The sequence below is a fragment of the Teleopsis dalmanni genome, chromosome 1, assembly GCF_002237135.1.
Source record: "Teleopsis dalmanni isolate 2A chromosome 1, ASM223713v2, whole genome shotgun sequence".
NCBI classification, from domain to species: domain Eukaryota; kingdom Metazoa; phylum Arthropoda; class Insecta; order Diptera; family Diopsidae; genus Teleopsis; species Teleopsis dalmanni.
In genome coordinates this window covers 83,593,807-83,615,056 of record NC_051846.1, presented here as the reverse complement: position 1 = coordinate 83,615,056, position 21,250 = coordinate 83,593,807, and the positions used below count along the sequence as shown (strand labels likewise).

Here is a 21,250-nt window from a genome sequence, read left to right as displayed (position 1 = left end):
AAAGTGAGAACCTCAGATTTTTTATCGATAAATTTCTAATATTTTTTAATATTTATAACTTTCTCAAAGTAGGTCTTTTAAGTGAGGCCATCTACTGGCAATTACATATGTCGGTAGCGTGGACCATTCACCAATGTACTGTTAAAATTTTATAACATAAAAATCTAATAAAAACGGAATCATAAATTCAACATCACTTTAAGTGATAGTCCTGTAGCATGTTAGTACAAGCTTATCTATAGGTTTTGCTAAAGAAAATTTTTCTTCACTTATATTTAGTTTTTATTTAATTTTTTTTTTTCTATGTTGTTATTCGTAATGTTAGCTAGCACTTTGGCTATTGTTTATTTGAAAGTATATACATATGTGTTTTATGACTCTGTGTTTTAGTGCATTCAAAGGGTATATTTTGTAGTTAATATAACTTTAATTTAATAAATTGTTTTTTATGCGCTGTGACATTTTCAATGGATATCTTAATTATTTTACTGAATGATACTAAGAATTCAATTTAAAACAAATAATTACTAATTACATAGCTCTTGCGATGTTCATTTTATATAAGAGCTAATCTATTTTAAACTATATATATTATATTAAAAACTTTTTGTGGATTTGGAATACAAAATAAATTAAAAACTTATTCATAATTTTTTTTTTCAGTATAAACATTACAAAGTAATGAATAAAGCTTCTTCTTAAGCAGAATTCTTTGATCTTTTATGGTTTCGTCAATCAGTTTTATTTCTGTAAGGTAACCAGTTTTCGATTATAAATTAAAAACAATTATTATATGAGTAATTTTTTTTACTATAACAGACTTTACTATCATTTGGTATTGTTGTGATTAACGTTTTTTTTTTTTGTTACACAAAGTTTTGAATTTTACGAATTACGAATTTAATGATAACGCGATTTGGAACTGATAACAAAAGTTCTACTTTGATAGCTTATTTGTTGAATTACAGCATATCTTTTATTTCAAAATATTACCTTTATTTGTACTATCATAATATGATAAAAGTTATTTGAATAGTAAATTTTTTACTCACAAGAAATTTATTAATTTTTGTATGAAATATTTATAAATATAAAAATATTTTTTCTTTGTTCATTAATAATATACACTTATGTATAATTGTAAATTTATTTTCTTTTTGTAAAATTTATTTTCAATGCAATTTTCATGCAACTTTGCAAACTGTCTTCGGTTAAAATTCAGTTAATCATTGAAAGTAAAATAAATTTTTTTCAATTAACACACTTCATTGAAAACTACAAAAATGATTTTTTTAATATTAATTTTTAAACAAAAAAATGATTCACAAGAGTTCGTCATCGTAACGTCACACATATTGTATAATTTTTTCTATTTGCTTTATCAGACTCTGACGGCATTTCTTTATGAATTCCAGTTGCATTCAACATTTTTTAATTACAAAAAAAAAAAAAAAATAGCTAAAGCCAACTAACCACAAAGCCAAAGTGATTTTGTATCTATATCTGATGGGAAACGCGTACGAGAAGTACGTCAAAACAACCTGTTGCCCGTATTAGCTGGTTGCGATTCACTTTTAAACTAAATGAACCAGTAAATGAAATATTTAATGGAGCTATGCTTGTCGTTTCGGGTTTATTGGTAGATGACCTAACTCAAAACACTGTCTCTCTCTCTTTAGGTTTGTATCTTCGCTTACTTGCTATTGATAAGCGAACGTGCTTGATAGATACAAGATACAAGTTCTGTTCTGTATTGAGTAAAACTCTGTATGCTCTTTTTTTGAATTCTTTATTGTTTCTGGTTCTGTTCGTTAGTTCTAAGGCAGTTCAGTTTCAATCGAGTTAACAACATTGTTTGAATACAATTTTGCTTTCTGTTTAAAATTTAGTAAAAAAGAAGACATCAGAGAATATGTAATTCTAGATGCAATTTATGTATATTGTCTTCTGTGCAAATTACATACAGTACTTTTGAAGCTTTGACATAGATATTCATTTATACTACAAAATTAAATATAGGTATCTGGTTACAATAGTCAAGAACATTTCATATTTCCTAAAACTTGTAATGAGTTCATTATATACATATATATCCACACGTTATTATCTTAGTTTTTATTTTTTATATTCAGAAATAGTAAAAATTATATATGTTTATAAATAATATTGCAGTTATTAAAATAGTGTTAAATGCAAGTTATAAACACAATTCTAGATCCTAATGTTTTTACAAGACATTTTTTATTACAGCATACTGATCTTCACATTAGCGTAGTAAAACTCGGAAATCTCGGAAAAAAAAAATCTCCAATAAATTTTTACAGTTTAGGACTACTGAAGAATCTATGGAATAAGCGTAATTGGGTCTTAAATATATTGTATTTACATATAGTTATATATATAAAGGTTAGGCAACGTTTGAGTGGGCGACTGGTGATGTTTATACGTACTTTAGAAGGATTTACATGGTGATCGCAGATATCAGCGTACGAAAAATAATGAAAGGCACGAGTCCCCCACATACATATAACATATACAAACATTTAAAATACTTTTACACAGAAACAGTAAAAAAAATTTGTATAAATATTATTATAATTTTTTAAACAGTGGTAAATGCAAATAGTCATTTCCTCTCTCAGGAAACTAGTCTTCACATTAGCGTATTAAAAGTATCAAATCTTGACACTTTTAATATCGCTCTAGAATTTATGTCCGAAGTAATTTTTTGTAACACGCGAAGGGATATTTTCTATAGCAGAAATATTCGAACTGAAGGAATAACATAGTTACATTAAATTACCAGGATACAGGTGGTTTGACGTCAACTGTATCCGAAGTAATTGTTTGTAACAAAGAAAACATATTCTCTATCGACTATATCTACAATAAATTTTCAAATAATATGTAGAGAGCTCTGAAAGACGACATCCCGGAGAATTTCAGTCAAATTTCATACTAAGGACTACTGTGGCGGATACCTCTCTTCTATCAGCCAATAAAATAACTAACATCCATAAACAAATTTATTTAAATATATACTTTAAAAAATCACATAGCATTATTCTTAACTTACTTATTGTAACTTTTTTCATCTAACTTTACTTAACAATAAAATCACGACTTTGAATATTTTGATCACAATTAACAACATTTATTATGACGACTCTGATGAGGTTGAGAATACTCCAGAATAGCAACGACTGCAAGGAAAGTATCATTACAACACATTTGCGAGATCATATGTTGACGTGAGAGAATATAAAATTACTTTAGTATCTTAGACTGAAGTAGTCTAAGATATATTATATTTCTGTGTACTACTATGGATATATTTTTAAGAAAATGCATAGATATTGGCTTATGTAGAAATTAAGTTTAAAGAGATATACCTAAAAAAACTATCAACATCATTTACGGAAGTAATAAAGTCATACATTGAAACTAAACTAAATTTAGTTCAAATGAATTACGAATCACATAATTTTCTTCACTTCACTGATGCAAGAAGGCACTGCCTTAATTCAACTCAAATATATACGTTAAAATTAACATAAGGTAAACAGCTAAAAGCATCAAAAAATTGGTTAAATAAAAAATATTCAAGTTAACTTTAAATAAAATGTAAAATTATTTTTGTGTGTAGCATAATATTTGAAAAATATAAAATCTTAAATAACGTGTAGAATTGTAATTTGAGTGATTTCTAGAAATAATATTTTGCATTTTATTCGATTTGATTTATTTTGACAGCGTTCAGTTGTTGGCATCATTCACGTAAAACGTTCGACATTAAGGATTTTCCAAATCAAGGAAAGGATGCTCGAAGGTTGTTGAAATTTGTATGTACATTTAATGAATATTAAAGAATCTTGCTCATGTAAAAAAGTAAGTCCATACATAAATGTGTGTACTTACAGTATAGTTCAGTATTTTGCTTTTGAATAATGATATAGAAGAAAATGAAAATACATAAATATTTAAACACATAAACAAGTCGATACAAATGAGGTTGAAATGAAGTTGATACAATGAGGAATATTCAAGAGTAACATATGAACATTAGACTAAAGTATTAGGACGACATCTATGCCGAAAGAATACCTTAAGTGTGATTTATTTAAAATATTGTTAAAACAAAAATGTTTATTTGATGACTATAAAACTACAATCGGGAAACCTTCATGTAGTACAAAATTAATTGCAGCGATATTGAAAAGAATATAAAGGACATGAAAAAATAAATATCAAATGGGACTGAGTTTATGAAAGTATAAAATATTTGTTCTATAAATTGATACGATTGAATATTTAAAGAAATAGTGAAGTATTAATTATATCTTCTACACACCACTCAGCGTAACAGTCAGTTGATACTTCATTTGCTTATATGTGTTCATTTTACTCGGTTCAGATTCTTTAAACTCTCGTTAAACTCGCTTTGAGGACTAACCAATTACTTATTCGAAAACAATATCAAAAATAACTCAAACAACACAATATCTTGTTTTAACCCAAATAACTTTAGAGTAAGACTGTAAACATAGGAAGGTTAGGTTAGACTACGTTATGCTGGCAGACCAAAAATTTCGATACTAGATCAGAGTCTTAATTTTTAGTGATAGTGTGCATCATTTAGGATGGGCATGTTATTAGAATTTCAACAAAAACCAAGTATTTTTGTCGAGTTCTCGAAAGACCCGGGCAGTTACACAGCAGATGTTCCAGAGTTGCTTTTGCATTCGGGTCGTTGTATTTCCTACAAGCATCGCTGCGAATTAGGTTTGCTTTGTGCGCATGTGATGCGATCATACAGCAACCTGTCAATACACCAATTAATGTTCTATAGTTTTTTCGGATAAACGATATAACATCCTTGGCGTACTTTTCCTCATATATGTGTCTACACATGATCCTAGCTATTCTATAGATGGTTACGTTTCGCCACCTTTTCTTTGCTTTCCTTGTCATCTGCTCGTCCAGGAGTTTATGTATTTGGGAAGAACATAGAAAGAACATTATGTAAATAAGTTAGATTAAAATCTTTCAGACCTTTTTTGCCAAAAAAGGATAAATATGGTCTGATATTGTTTTGTTTATATATTAACTTTATACACCACACACCCGTAGAGAGTTGCTGGTCTGTTTATCTATATTTATAGCGCTAAAGTTATTATGTTTAAAAAGTGCCTATAAGCAATGCAGTGTTTGCGCACAACTACTTCTTTTGTCTTGTATGTGCCATTATGCAATAAAAATATGCAAATTATCCAGATAAAGTATGAAATAAATCTCTTTCTTTGTCCATGTAACGAATTTTTGTCCAAGTCCGACATCTTTAGGATGCAAAATAAAAATGTGCAATTTCATTGAATTCCGATGTTTAATAGTCACTAACTATTAGCTTTTTGCAATATCTTCATTGGCGAATGTCGCTAAGATAGAGTGCATATTAAGTAAAATGAATAAAAAATATGGATTTATATATACTATACATTGTAGTGTGAACTGTTATATGTAATCATAAACAAATAAGTAGTACGTGAGGTGTCAGCAAATGTCAAACTCGAAGATTAATTTTTTGCCTAGTAATCGTACACCAGTAGTCTTACAGAGTGGAAACGTAGTAAATTTATACATCTAAACACTATTATAAAATAAATTTATGACACCAAAAATTATGTTCATAAACTTTTAATTATCTTTAAAGATACCTAATTATAACTGACAGCTGTACTAACATATCTTCTTTTGTTAATAAGTTTTAGCAAATTTTTCTCAAAACCCGTTTTGAGTCCATAATAATATTTGGACTCATGCCCAAATATTATTGTTTCAAATGAAAAGCAATTGTAGAAAGTGATTGTGTGTAATTTTCAAAAACTTAAGTTTTTCTTTGTGAAAAGGTTTAATAATTTTACAATTTCAACTTTTAAAAATTAGTCATTTTAGTTTGAGCTATTGAAAAGATATTTTTTAAGGTAAAGCAAATGAGTACTTTTCATTACTTTCATCTATAGATGAAAGTAGATATCATTTCAGTAACTCTATCGTTTCGAACATATATATAATTTTGGCTAGGTACTTTGCCAAAATTGAAAGTATTCTAAAAAAAAATAATTAAGTGTTTGCCTTGATTTTTATGAGCTTTCAGTTATTAAAATCATGGAGTTTAAAAAATTAAATTTTAAAATATATTAAATGAAATTCACAGAGCATAACACTGTACACGTAACGTTTAAAAATGCAGAAATTTCTCATAGAGTTAAACGTCCCAAAAAGTATGTGAAATGCACTTTATACGCTTCGTCAAGGCATTTAAGTGAAGTGCATGACGTTATGGCTGGATGAGAGGCTCATACCTGATGATATCCTGAACGTTTATGCATGTGCATTCCAGAACGGGTAACTCGTGTTTCGTTAAGGGCTAGACAGCAGCATTACTGTAAGGCAAAATAGAAACGTATCAATGTGTAGAGAACAAGATGTTGCCTACATAAATGCAAGTATTATATTCTTACATCCGCTCTAAGAATTATCACCGACATTTCCGCAAAGAAGTTGATGATACAAATGACAAAGAATTATGCTCCGCTATGCCGTTGGAATGCACTCTTTCAAGTCGTTGATAAATACGTTCGCAACTCATGAAGAGGAAGCAAAGCAGAAAATTAATTCCTGCGGCACAAAACGAGTAAATGTATCTAAAAGGTAGGACGCAATTATGAATAAAAAATTGTGGCTTCCTACTTTTGGGAAACTTACGAAGTTCAGTTTAACGTTATTTGCTGCTTTCAAATAGCATATTTGGAAGTCCAGTAAAAAAGTAACAGTAATTCTCGTGATAAGAGTATTTTTTGAATTAAAAACTGAAAATTAAAATAAAATTGTTAAATAAATTTATTTTCGAGCTTAGTGAACGAGTTTATCTCAGAAGTGTGCTTGAATGCGTAGAAAGACATTAAGCGTTTTTCTTTTTTGAGTTTCCGCAAAAATGGTTTGTTTAGTTTCATCCAACAGACTAAAGTGGTTTTATTACAAAGTACCATAAACTGTTGAACAACAGTGAAGAGGTGCTTTGGAGGGAGACTATAAATACAAAAAAGGCAATTAGAATTTGCTCTTGACTGGCAGAATAATGTAGCTCCTTTATAACCAATGACGTAACTTGCAGGCATATAGCTTTTAGCTGCTCATCTCTAAGGACTTGTAATAATATTCACGAATTCATTGCACTTGAGGTAGGTTTTAATGTTGAAATGTTTTACTGTCGTTTTATTGTTGTTCCAGCTTGACAGTTCATTCTGGTATCCTAGTATGTTTATTGCGAATACAACAAAATAATAAATTTGTTTCTCTTGTTGATGTTCCTTTCAAGTCGATTGTACAAGTGACTTTCTATTTAGTACCATTTTGTTCCTTATTCCCATCTGGGAATAATTATATTTTATCGTTCGCAGACTCCATCTCGTTTGTTTATGTGTCACTGTTTGTTGGAACAAGTAAGTATATTTTCAATAAAAGTTGAAACATCCTTTCAGGATATTATATATACAAACAAAACGGTTAAAATAGAATTTGAGTGTTTGATGAAAGCAAACTTCTATTGTGGTTAATAAACTATTTTATGCTTAGTTCTATTTTAAGAGCTATAAAATTTGATGCGATAAAGTCGTACATTCAAGTCGTGTTGTTGTACTTAGATATATATCATTATTATTCATTGAAATGCATTCTATATGACTGACTCTTAATTTTATGATAACACATTTGTCATTAACAACACCATTAAGCTTTTCAGAAGCGTTTCAGGTGGTTTCATATAAATTAAACAATTAGTAATAAGTAGAGTAGCATTAATGGAAATTAGGTGTTTTGTTGCGCTTTAAATAAAATTAAACTGCAATTATTTAAAATGTTGTTTATTTTTAAATAAATTTAAAAATTTTACAAATATAATATCAATTAATTGCTTTTGATCATTTTTTTTACTCATAACCATTAGTTTAGTAATACATCGCAGTACAAAATTACTTATCCGGGTATTACATATTTATAGCCTTAACATTATTGTAAATAAATAACAAATTGAATTTTTGAACATTATTATAAAAAAGCAAAACTACGTAAAAATTCAAGTTTTTACGCAGACGTAGGGAATGGTTACTTAAAAGTGAGTTAATATTACAGACTTCAGACCTGTCTTAGTTAATTAATTTCTTAGTTCTAGATAGGTGAATAGAAGCCTAGATGCCTTTAGGCTTCATCCAAATTTATGCATTTTATAAGGAAAGAAATGTATATACTTGCATATTATGTTATAACAGGTATTAGTATATGTTTACTCAGAGCATAACTTATACAGTTTACCATTACCTATATAGTTCATATGCTATATGGTTCTCGTGGTAGTCATTATCTACTGGTATTTATTTTATTGTCTCACGTAATATCGTTTAAAGATGCAATCCAGGATGATATTAAACTCAATATAATGCATAATAAATGCTCCGATATTTAAATTCAATTTATAATATTAAAATATTATAAAAATACTATAATACTAATATTAATACTAATGTTAACTTTAGATTACAAAATTCTATTTTAATAATTCATAAATCAATTGCATACTCTTAAATTACAAATATATTAAATTGCTTAAACACTTTAAAAAACTTGACTATACCAGAGAGTAACATATGTTTCATGATTAAAAGAAAACCTTCAAATGTAATGGCTGTGAACACATCGGATAAGAGAATAGAGCAGGGTTTATAATAGCCTCAATCAATATTCGAGTTAAAATTAGGATTGATGGCGAATCTCACATATTACCATAAGGTTGTCTAAAGTAATAATAATAAAAACAGTCGTTATGAATAAGAGATTATAAATCTTGGTATTTACAGCATAATAAAGGTGAGATTAACTTCCAATCGTAACGTTATATACGATGTTGAGATTTTTTATATGAAAATGGTGTGTACACTTGATTTAGTGAAAATAATTTACAATATGTTTTTTGTTGTTGTTTAAAAATTTCACATATATAGTATATAATTTTTCCTGAAGATTTATTTAAGGAGTTTAAAGTTGACTCTACCTAAGACTAATATTTGAGGATATATATAGATACATTCTTTGTATAATTATTTAAATGATAGCATTTTATTAAGGAGTAGTAATATACTCGAGTAAAATATATTTATGTATTCTAAACCTTATACAAGAATCAGAAGTTGATATATTTGTTATCAACTTTCTTTAAAATTTTAGTACCATAGTTTGAGATTTGTAAAACCTACGCTCTTGAGAATTCCTCTGCTTTCGTCTGTGTTTTCGATTTTTTATTATTTAAGTCTCCGAGAAGAGATAACAAAAAATTTAAAATAGCTCTGATGGTTTTTCAGAATTCCAATTATAAAAAATCTTGTGTGTGTTGGAGTCATTACGTTAAAGTCAATGTGGTGTATTTTCAAGGGGATAATATCGATTATTTTCTGAGTAAATTACTGAAATTTTTTGATCAATGTGGTATATATTTCCACAATTTTCGAAAGAATCGCTTTTTTAACGAAATATAGATATGAGAATTATTTATTCTTGTTCTAACGTCTATTACTACAATTTAAACTTCCTGTCTATTGTTAGCATTCGGTAGTCTCTCTCTCTCTCTCTCTCTCTGTAGATTTTTTACTTATAACATATAATTCTATTTCTTTAACTATACATATATAAGTTAAATCATATACTTTAAAGTTATGGTTTCAGAGCGTGTATCATATTACAAAAATTTAGCAGTTAATTTAAATGATCGAAATAATTAAACGCTCTTCATTTCAGATGTAGTTCCAGAACGTGGATCATGCTATAAAAATTTAATTGTTAGTTCAACTGTTAATTAATCGGCATCGTGTCAGAAGTTTGAAATGTCTTCTTCTTCATAGGACAATACTGATATAAATATATAATGATTGATAGACCCACTGGTCTGTCAACCACTGTTTCTGGTCCTAATTTTGATCACAAAAATAACAGCAAAAAGTTATTGCTGTGGAAGTAGGAGCAAATATTTTTTTATAATAGATATATTATTAAATCTAATATATCTAAAATATCTAAAAAAAATATTTTAAACAGTTCCATTTATATCTTTATTATATCTTGCAGATGTGTATATTATATTTGTCTTTAAAATGGTGTTAAGTAAACTGTCATCATACCGACGTACATAATATCGCTGAGTTAAAAATGTTTTGCTTTTTTGTTGCTTAAAAAAATTTAAATAAAAACTTTTTGATATTATTATACTCCAAGGAACACGAAGTATGAAGACATACAGCCAAATGACAAAGGATAAGTGCTCTAGGGATTTTGAGTTTTTACACTATGTGTTTCGTAGTTGCAAAAAAGCTTGATAAAATACATAGATGTCTGTATAAATGCTTGTACTGCTTGTTGGTATGTGAGCTCTAGTATGTATGTAGACATAATTAAGAACTACTTGTGCATTTAATAGTAATGTCGGAGATGATAAAATTCATAGAGCAAATATAAAAAGTTATGAAGAGCTACTGTTGCATGGAATTCTTCATAAGTTTTTGTGAAATTTGCTAGCATTCATTTAGCACATTTAGCAAGAGTGCAATGAATGTAAGATACAGGCAGAGTGGAAATCAGACCATAGCGAATGCTTTTAGCTGCTGACGAAACTGAAGAAAAACTGCAAAAATCTAAATAAAAATTTACATACGAGACACCTACACATGCATAGTTTTAATAATGCAAAAATTTGGATGTGTGGAATTACTGCATATATGTTAGATAAATCTTTATCCGCATTATAAAAACTTTCATAAATTGCAGGCTGTCGACTTAAAACGTTTTTAGCCGAACCTAAAACGTTGTTGTGGAAAAATACACACATGGCGCCCTCGCTGATTTTCTCAAGTTTGTGTACACACGTACCCGTATTTAGGGCTTAATTAGGTTTAAATAAGAAGGGTTAATTGCACATGACACTAATGATTTCGCATAATTGCTGCTACTCTTAGGTTTTCTTTTAATTATACACAAAGACGGCAGGGGCTTTGGTTCTTTTGTAATTTGTATTTTGAAAATTTTTTCAAGGGTTTAAATGGTAAATTTAACAGTTTTAGTTAAAATAATTCCGGATTTACTTTAATCTGGAACCATATATATATAGATTTGTTATATATATTATGTATACGTATGTATAATATTTTAAATTTTAGTAATATAAAAAAGGATTCCGCTACAGTTTTAAAACATATATTCAGTAACATAGTAACAAAATGCCTTATCTTGAGACTATGAGGATTACTTTTATCTGAATAAATTATTTATAGTTAAGATTAAAATTAAAAATATAGAAGGTTTTCGAATAGCAAAGAAAGGAAAGTCAAACAAAAAAATTTAGTTAATTTATTGAAATTTGGCTGACCATACAACGTTGTTTCGAGTATTGCCGAGTACTCATCATCAGTGGTCTAAGGAAATAATCGAATTTTTTAATTAAAGATTTATGAAAATTGAAATTATTTCTTTTTCCAAGTATGGGTGACCACATTATAAATAGTTTTTGGTATCAGTGAAAATCAAAGATTCAAAAAATTTGAATATTCAGAGAATTCAGCTAGCTTTTAAAGCAATTATTAGCTGACTCTATTGTTTTCTAAAATGAAACTATGGTTTTGCCCCTTAAAGCATCTTCATAAAAGCATCTAAATTCATTCATTTATGCAGTTAAGTTAACAATTCTGCCAGTCTTTAAATTAAATATTAAGTGTCGGTTCGAAAGTGTATTAAATACTTAAAAAAGTAATATTTCACTGACTGCAATGGTTTCTTCTCATAAATATCGGAAAACTTGCTATTAAATTAAAAATGTGGGACTAATTTGCTCAAACTATATTAGTGTTGTTTTTTAATTTAAAATGCTTCATCTATTAAAAAATATATACATATATATATATATAATATATATATATATATATGCACAAACCAATAGGACTTGTGCTTGTTTACATTCATACAGAGCGACATATTGCACTTTTGAAATAGTGATTTAAATGTATGAAATAATTGTGGGATTTTGGGAATTTGGAAAAATGAATGGTGTCAATAAGGAACCTGTTTAAAAACATGAAAGTAAAGATTAATTTGGTAAGTTTGAAATGTTTTTTAACATTTATAAAACTTTTATATATATATACTTTAAACTTTTATATATTTTCAAAAATTGTTTTCTCAGGCATGTTACATGTTTAATCCCTTTCTGCTAATAGTAGTGCTGTATCTTTAAATATTATCTAAATATTATTATTTAAAAAAAAGTGTAGTGAAATAATTTACAGTTAAGTCAACTGTAAATAATTTTATGTTATTTGAATCATAATTTTTAATTTATAATTAAATTATAATAATTATAATTATTTTTATTTAAAATTATAATAATTAAAGACTGAAAAATACTTTTATATGAAAGTAAGGCATTACAACAGTCTCATATTGCCTAAGGAAATATTTTTCTTAATCCTTTGAGCATGATACGAAATATTGTTTCTCGTTAATATATATATTTCGTTGTATACATTTTTTTTAAATTTTCTAGTTAAGTAAGAAGATTAAGAAGAAGAAGATTTAAGAAATATTATTATAGTCTTATGTTTACTTAAAGTTCATAATAATACAATAAGAACGTTAAAAATATAGTATAGAATTTGATTTAAGGAGAATACAGAAAGCATAATTGAAAGAAAAATTAATTATGTTAATAATTATGTAGTTATTAATAGCTATTTAATGGTTATTCATTTACACAAACGGATCAAAAATCTGAAACGGTAAGGAACTGGAATTTAGTGTGCACAACTGGTAACTTAATTTTCATTGAAAGTGGGTTTAATTATTCAAACAAATAAATACCTCTATACTAGGTGATCTGTTCTACTTATCTAGTATTACTAATCAAGTATTTAGTATTATTATTGGGTATGATTGCAACAAATAGTAGAAATTTAACATCGGTATTAGTGGATAAAACCCATACGAATAATAGGTGTAGTAAAAAACAAAATCGTTTTAAAGCCAACATTCATATACTTGGTCAATATAATGTTTATTACATCCTGCATTTCCATTATACGTATATGACATTTATAAAGTTAGTGTATTAATAGACCCAATATTAAATACACAATACAATTACAATTTATAAATCAGACAAAAATATATCACATAGAATTCATATATAGACATATATAGATGGTATTGGTTGATATAAAACTCCATTTTAATAAATAAGTTATCATTTCACTTTCTATATTATAAAGATAAAATTTGATATTAATGATAATTTATGGCAGTCAATAGCGTCTTAAATTGACATTTGATATTAAACTTTTTATTAGTAATTAGTCTCTTTATTGTAATTATTATTTTATATGATGATGGAGAAACTTTATTTGTTGATACGCTATTAGTTAGCTCAATAGGTGACATATACCCTTATACTGATCCTACCAGCTATAAATTTCATTTAAAGACGGATTTTAAATACGTTATTAAAAGTAACCAGTGTAGTATATTGAAGTTATAGATCCTGACACCCAATAGATTTATAAATGACAACTACTATTTCTTAGTACATGTTATAGCAATAATACGCTGATGATTACCTAATTTACGCTGTTCCCTCATTTCAAGCTCGATCTGAAAAACCAACCTGATATTATTGGTAATATGTTGTCGCCAGAGTTTGTGTTGTTTTGTTAGTATTGTTCAAATTGCTAAAATTAAATTTTAATCTAAACTGTTTTTAACTGAAACAATTGATTAACTTAATAAACATATGAGATTCTTATTACAAAAGAAATAAATAATTCAATGCTTACTGAAATTACTATCTTATGTTATCTTGCTAAACGAATCTAAATGAATAATTAACGGGTCACCATGGACTGCGTTATCACCTTAACAAAATGGGTCTGTCCGAAGAGATAGATTGTAAACTCTGTTTAGAAGCAGACGAGCCTTCCAGTCACATTCTCTGTTTCTGCCTAGCCTTGATCTGGGCTAGGAGCAGGTCACTGGGTTGTGAACTCCCCTTCCGTTCTGACATTAGGAGATCCACAACGGTCGACATTCTGGCTTTCCTTCGGAAGGCGGAATATTTTCTATTCGGTTAGGGTCTGTTGCAACGTTGGGAGCTGGTACTCCGTTTATTCCTATTCCTATGTATCCCCGATCGGTTTTAAAGTGTGTATCCTTCTCAATTATTTCTCTACATTATAAACACTTAATACTATAAATTTAGTTTATTAATTAAAATGTTTAGGTTACAATTTAAAAAAATTTAGAAAAAAACGTTCAAATTTTATTAATTTTTGACAGTACCTCGCAGATACGTGTAATTGCCAATAGATGGTCTCATTAAAAATACTTTTTTTTTATTAAATATATTTTTTTAATTCTGTTAAGTATAGAATAGTGTAAAAATCCTTTCCACACTTAAAGAATGTGGGCGATACAACATTTATGTGTAACTTTAAGAATAAAACTTTTGATTATCAAACATAAAAATCATTTAAATTAATTTTTCATTAGAGAAATAAAAGTTAAAATCCCTTGTTAAGCAATTTCATGGTAGTTCTTAGAAATTTACATAATTTTATTGATAATTTTATTTGAGTTGGCTTATATCAGCTTCATATACATAATTCCTGTTATGTGCTCATAAATTAGCTAATCAGTAGGGAAAAGTTTAAGTTGAAATGGATTGAATACACAAACTCCTAACAAAAGTAAAACTTTTCCATTCGGCGTCGACATTGGATGAATCCAAATTTAGTGTTTCCAAAATTATGAAAACCATAAAATCGCAATGAGCATTCAAAAACAAATTTAGAAATTTCCGAAATACTACATATAACAAAAAAGGTCCCCAGAATGATGATGCAGTAAATAATTTTGGGGCTATTACGGCAAACACCAGTACAAATCATAAAAACTCAATTTTCAATGAAATAGAAAAATAATTCATTAGATTTATGCGCTACATTTTGTGAAAACATGTAGAATAAGGCAGTAGCTTTTAACGCATGAATAAATAAAAATGAGGGACGCGGTTGGAAGGGAGCGACGATAAAATTTCAACGGAAGCTCCGAAAAAGTATTGAGTTCATATTCTGTGCTTCTGCAATGCTAAAAGGGGAAAGGATTACTTTTAGGAAGCAAAACTCTGGAATTTGGACTGTGCGTGATTTCCGGTTATATCGGAAGTGACTTATAGCCAAGTCAATGCCAACATTTTTTTAACGTATTGGGTATGTTCTTTTTTTTTTGTTATTTCTGGATGCTGTTGATTTACAGTAATTTTTTTATGTTGGTTGATTTGGATTTGCATGGATTTGTGCTGTAAGGAAAGTTAGGGTATAGGAATTTTTATAAGGGAAAAGATGACAGAGCAATTGTTGTTTCATTTTTCAGTTTTTCCATTCGAAGTAAAGAAATTGATTTTTCTTGTGTGTAATGTGTATGTGTTTCCGTTTCCGCCATTGCGTGGGATTTAATTTAACGAGCAACACATTTCGTCAGAAAAGTGAAGTGAAGCTAACCGAATTGATGTGTTGTAGTGCTCTGTACTGGGTTCTCTGACAGTTTTCGGTTTTCATTCGTATTATCGTCATTATACTTTAGTTTGCACAAGGGGCGGCGGGTGGGTGGTTAAGTACTTTGTCTTTTATTTCGCAACATCTAGAGGGTTGGCGAGAATGATAAGTGATTGTATTTTCTGTACACAGCATGTAGCTCGTTACTAGAACAGTATTTCTTCCTTTTATTGTTATTATTATTGTGATTCCCTTGCGGAGGGCTCAGTTTTCTATTCAATAGCCACAGTTTTTGGTAAGAAAATGAAAAAATACCAGGAAAATTTTATAAAAATAAATAAGCACCTCGCGGCTAAAAAGTAAATAGAAAAGGAAACGTATTTCAATAGCAGGAAGATAAATACAAAGACATTTGTAACTTGAACCTGATGTCAAAGATTTTTATCTGTGGGTTTACTAACATCTTAACAAATTTTCCACTTTTGCGCTTTAACAAATATTTTTCTAATACTTGAAGTGAAACTTATGTTAAGTAATTATTTACACCAACTTTAAAAATTTTATAAAATGATACATACTTCAAAATCTTAAAATCAAATGTATATAGAATTAGAGTATCGACTTAAACACAACATACTTTAAATTTAGTTAGGATAGGTTAGAGCAGTGGTTGCTAAAGCGTGAATTGCATGTGCGTAGTCACTTCTTAAAAGTATAAATACTGATATCATGAGATAATGACCATATTGGCATAGCTATTAGCAGTAGAAGATTAAAAGAATACGGAGACGACTTGTGTGTCTTAACGCATCGACGAACCGATCTGCAACATAAAGTTGAAGTATTAAATACAATCACTAAAAAACATGGGCTAAGCATCAACGTCGAGAACACGACTTTTGCAAAGTGGCTATAGCAAAGACATCTCTTTCCTAACATCTACATCGGTAGGTAACGGAAAGGTAGAATGTGTTCAAAGCGCTACTTATTTCGTTTGCATTATTACGGACAAATGCGAAGCTGACGAACATACCCACAACCGCATTTTCAAAGCGTTGATAATTTTTAATAAACTTCCCAAGATATAGAGCTCCAGCCAAATTTCTTTAAAAACAAAACTTCGCGTCTTTAACTCAAATCAAGTCAGTACTTTTCTGCGCATGCGAAATATGGAAAAGATCAAAGAAAATATAAAACAAACTGTAAGTGTTTGTCAACATGTGTTTTCGTCGAATTTTTAAAATCCGTTGGCTAAAAAGATTATCGAACACCGAATTGTGGCGAAGAACACACCAACCCTAAGTTACAACGGAGATAACAAAACACAAATGGTTCTATATTGGGGTCACACTTCGACGATCCGCAAATGATATACCAACGCAAACATTGCGATAGCACCCACAAGGTATTCGGCGACCCAGTGCGCCAGCAAAAACATAGCGGAGAACAATTGAAAAAGGATTAAAAGATAAAAGATTTACTTGGAATGATATCACAAGAATAGCTTCTAATAGAAAACGATTGAAATCGATTGTGGAGGCCTTACTTTCCAAAAGGAATTCAGAAAATTTGCAGTCGTATATATAATAAAGTTTACGAACGTGTGTGTTGTAGTAAAAGTATTACGATAAAATATTTACAACAACATAATTCACTTTTATATAACTGTAATAACTCATTGAAGAAGAGTTATTATTTTTATTATGAAGACTTTTTACAGTTTTTAACCATAAATAATGATATTCTAATACGGTTTCTATATTTATACAAAGTTATAAAAAGTAACAGTATGATTTGTCAATAGCTGACTGAAACTTTCAATTTCTTACATAAAAAATAAATTAGATTTATACCAAGACATAAAGAGCCACAAGTGCAAGGAGCTATAATCATGCAATTGTGTCTCTTCGCCATTATTGGACTCAATAATTATAAATTTAACTTTAAATTTTGTTATAGTTCCATCTTAATTGTTTATTGAGATTAAATTTAATTTATTGCGAATATAAAATATAATTAGTTGAGTTAAAGATCCATTATGTTAATTTCCATTGTAATAAATAAATACGTCTCCTAATGTTTTCATTTAAGCGAACAAGATTTATAGAAAATATTAAAATGTATGAGTAAAAGATATTCGTACTTGACATTATACATGTTTGTTGTGTGCCATCTTTAAAAAACATCTTAATTATATATTTATGATTACTATTTTGTTTCAGTTTCATAACTTAAATTATGTAAATAAATTTGAATGAAAGCAAGAGTCGTCTATATGAGTAATCAAACAGTTTATTTATTGCATTGAAAATTATCTTCAACAAAATTTAAACACAAAAACAGACTTAAGAAACTAAATCGCTTAGTAATAAATTTTGAATTTTTAGGTCGATAGCTAAGGTTCCGGCATACTTCCGACTAGGAACCAGCAATACCAGATGGAGTTAAACATCTGTACAAATTTTGTAGAAAGCATTTTTGCGAATTTAAGAAGTTCTTAAAACACTATTTCCAAGATCGAATTAGCAAATCGTTTTAATTTTTCTTTAAAGTATAGTAATTAAATCCAGACACTATGTATCGAAGTACTAAAAAGTACACACTGTGCTAGTTGGGTGGTTTTCTAGAACAATATAGCAAAACTAATACTTTTCGCAAGCATTTTGAAAATTGGATAAAAATTATGCTCCACTATTCGAGTAAAATGTACAACATGGATTTCTAGTGCTGATAACAATATTTATTATGTGTCTAAAAAATATATATGTCTAAAAAATATGTTTCAAAATAATTTTAAAATTTAGTTAAAATAAAATAGTTTCTTATAATTATTATAGATAAACTACATTAGTTGAAAAATATACTAGGCATTTCATATGCTAATTATATAGCCTTATATAGCCTTTATCTGCAAGAAGACGAGATGTAACATATAGTCACATTCAATGTGACTGTCCGGGTTTGTTCAGTACCAGAAGGATGGCTTTAAGGGAGTAGCTTCTATTTCCATCTGCCATTAGTACAATCTGACAATCTATGCATAAGGCGAAATACTTTGTGTTCGGTTATGAACAGTTGTAGTATAAAAGATTTAATCTGAAATAGTACTTTGTATCAAATTGTGTTCTAAGTCCCTGTATTTAATTTATCTATTTAGGATATAATGAAGAATAAAAATAATATGTCCTTTTAAGAGTCAAAGATTATTACCCATACAAATCGTGTCAAAAAAAAGCAATATTAAACTAGATAATCAAGGCAATATAAACTTCACTAAATTTTTGCTTATATTTTAAATAATTTATCTTATTTATTATATTGAGTTGTTATAAATAATATTAGGACTTCAATATATTGATTATCAATCATTTTTATTTATTGCAGTTAATTACTAAAAATATAAGGTCTTATAACTAAAAAATGGAGCAGTGTATCAAAATTGTGTTGACTTTGGTAATATTCTTTGTAAGTTGGTAAGTAAAACATTTGGATATATGTTATTAAGAGTAGTATTTAAATTGGGACTTTTCATAATTATATGTTTATCGTTATTGAAAAACAATTGCAAACATGATAACATGAGGTTGCATGATAAAAAATATATTATTTTTAATCTACTAGTATTAATGGTGGTGTTACGATATTTACAGGCTGATCATGCAGTTGATTTTGAGTTTTCTTTATGTTTATTCATGACGTTTAATGTCTTTTTTATAGATTTACTAAATGAGAACAAAGGAGAGTTGAAGGTGGCAGCTTTAATAACTTACATATTTACCTTTAAATATAAAAGGTGATTTTGTGGGTGAGTATTAGTGGTTTGTTTATAGTTTGAAGACATAATTAATTGGTGCGTGATATGGCTTCATTTCATTAAAAGTTCGGAGATTCCAGTTGAAAATCGACTGCCCATTGAAAGTATTTTCAACCGTTTTGAAAGATGTATTGGTTATTAAAAAATCTGTTTCAACTCCTGTTCTTTATCTATATAGTTAAATTTTGTCAAAAACTTATTCATCACTGAATAAAATGAACTAAAATAAAAAATAGTTGATTTCTATACTGGTAGACATTGTGTGAAAGGGTCCATTTTGTGATAATATAATTATTAGCATATTCTTAGAAGTTTGGTTAATTTAAAATAGGTTTTTTAATTTTGTCTGCTTTACTTTAATATAACTTTTTATATTTAAAAACTTTTTAATTAAAAAATGTAATATTTAGTTTGTTTGAAGCTTTCAAAAATGAGCAAGTAAAAGTTTTATTTAATCCGAATTTTTTGTGCTGAAAATTAAATGAATTAATTAAAAACATAAATAACAAAAATTAAACAAATATTTGCTTAAACTTTGTAGGGATAATCCTTCTGGAATAGACGGTCACTTAATCGCCTGTCAAATTTAGGGTGCATTGCGAAAAAGTTGACTGAAATTTGAAATTATGAAACCAAAATAAAATACTTTTTAGCAAATAAAATCAAATATTAAAGAGTTTTTGCTTTTCAAACAGTCGAGTTGAGTAAAATTTCACCCAAATTTTTTTGTTTATTATTTCTTTTTGATTAATTAATTTACATTTACAAACTTCATTAAAAATCTACAACTCACACACAAAATGTTATTAGCATGAAACAAAATATTTACCGTGAACGGAATTTTTTCGCAATTACAATAAAATTTGAAATTTTAATAATTTTGTTTACATTTCGTTATGTTCTAGAACACATATGCTACTCTACTCGCTGCTCTAAGGAGGCTCATTTAAAATTCAATTACACCTTTCCTCGTTCGTGTAGACGAGTAAAGTGGAGTTAGTTCCGTGCACCTTTGGTGGCACGTAATTTGAACTTATACGGCGCGCCCACACACAATTGTATCCCTTTAATTATATAGCCCACTGTGTGTTTTGTTCGCAAAATGTAATGCTTTATTTAGGGGTAAAAATACTCGAATATACAATATTTAATTTGCAGTTTATTGGAACTCTGGCATTCAACTTAATAATGTTGAAGAATGTCGGCACTATTCTCAATTTAATTGGTTCAATAATAATTTTCTTGTTTATTTGACCTAATTTCATTCTAAATCGTCCTTATAACGTTATAAGGTTAGATTAGCTTATATGTAGATGCATAAAAACCCTCCTTGTGTAAGTTTAATAATATCACAATAGGAAAAGAAAGTTTTACTAATATGTATATACATATATATATCAAAATAATTTTTTCTCAAGGCTCCATAAATTTTGAAGCTAATTATTTAGATGAAGAAAGCTAAAATAAACGTAAGCGAGAGTTAATTTGAGCTATTAAAGAAGATTTACGATACTCTACTTGAAAACAAACTTGAATTATAAAAATTTAAATAGTTTATTTAGAGTAATTCGTTATTAGTTACTTATTACAATGATGGTGTATATACATCATGAGTATATACATGTATGTAATGTTGTGAATACAATTCTATTGTTTTTTTATAATATTAAAAATGAATGCTGAAATTTCCTGATTTTATTTACATTTGTTTATTCGTAGTAAAAATATATGATAAGTAGAATCACCTGTCATTTTATCAAATAATGAAAAATAATTTTCAATCTAACCTTCTGGTTAACAT

The 21,250-nt window shown here is 28.1% G+C and overlaps 1 protein-coding gene across 2 annotated transcripts in view; it reads right to left on the bottom strand.

The window, feature by feature from the left end:
• LOC119668518 (neuronal membrane glycoprotein M6-a) overlaps nucleotides 1-21,250 on the bottom strand; it is a 36,017-nt gene that overhangs the window by 11,672 nt on the left and 3,095 nt on the right. Inside the window, exon 1 of one of the 2 annotated variants that reach the window (XM_038078055.1) lies at nucleotides 1,474-1,581. The exons of the other annotated variant lie outside the window; for it this stretch is intronic. The gene's annotated coding sequence lies outside the window, so the exon portion shown is untranslated. Of the gene's footprint in view, nucleotides 1-1,473; nucleotides 1,582-21,250 lie in introns of those variants that run through there. 2 annotated transcript variants of the gene reach the window in all.